This window comes from Bombus impatiens, unplaced genomic scaffold (genome assembly GCF_000188095.3).
Source record: "Bombus impatiens unplaced genomic scaffold, BIMP_2.2 scf_0361, whole genome shotgun sequence".
In the NCBI taxonomy this organism is placed as follows: domain Eukaryota; kingdom Metazoa; phylum Arthropoda; class Insecta; order Hymenoptera; family Apidae; genus Bombus; species Bombus impatiens.
Genome location: NT_176780.1, coordinates 710,928 through 712,053, shown reverse-complemented (window position 1 = coordinate 712,053; position 1,126 = coordinate 710,928).

Genomic DNA, 1,126 nt, shown 5'->3' with positions numbered 1-1,126 from the left:
GAAAAGATGGGACGATCGCGTTTTGAATCGACGAAACCTATCGTTTTCGTCGACCAACGGTTGGAAACGTTTTCGAAGAAACGCGACTGCTTTGTCGCGCGTAAAACGACGCCGTTTTCAAACGCCGCTGCTTCTGTAATTAAAGATCGGCGAAATTGGAACGACTAAAAACGTTGTTGGGAAATACAAAGACAAAGTGGATGGATCGGACGAGGAAGGTTTATCGAACGTAATACGACCGAACGAGGTACGCGCAGCGACACGGCGATGAAATAGAAAAAGAAGTAGAAACAGAGAAGTAGAGAAGCGAAGAAAAGAACAGACGCGAACGAAGCACGCGATGAGCGAGAGAGAGAGAGAGAGAGAGAGAGGTTGAGAAACGAAGAGAGACAGCGAGGAGAAGGTTCGGAGACGTCTGCTATTACGGAGCACCTCCGTGGTCACGGCGCACAGCCCGATATGGAGCAATCTCAGATTTCCATCCGCCCAAATCAAGAATATACGCCCTCGCCTCCGCTCTCGCTCTCTTCTTCCTCTAAGGGGGATCTCTGCTCGTCTTCTTTGCCACCGCCATCGTCTCTGTATTCCTCTCGCTACCTCTCCCTCTTTTCTTCCTCAGGCGGAGGTGGAGGCGCTGCTCGGGGTTGGTGCTTGGCCGTTGGTGCTGGTAACAGTGCCAAAACTGCCTCAAAACGGACTGCTCCGTTTTGTCGTCCTCCTCTTTCTCTCCCCTTTTCGGCTCTCTCTCCTCTCCTTTCCTCCTTCCCTATCTTCTTCTTCTACTCCTCTCTTCGATCTCTCTTTGTTTCTCTTCTTCTTCTTCTTCTTCTTCTTCTTCTTCAGCCGCTTCTTCTTCTTCTGCTGCTGCTGCTTCTTCTTCTTCTTATTCCTCTGCCTCTTCTTATTCCGCTTCTTCTTCTTCTTTTCTCTGTCTAGTCGTTCGCGCGTGTTCCTTCCCTCTTCGCGTATCGCTGGTCCCGTGCTCGTCCACGGATAACCTAACTCATCGCAGACACGTGCCCTCTATCCGCCTTCTTGCACCTTCCTTCTTTCGATTACCGTCTCCGTTCTCGGCATCCAGTTGGTCGGCGATACGATCGACCACGCTTTCCCCGTTTTTCCAGCG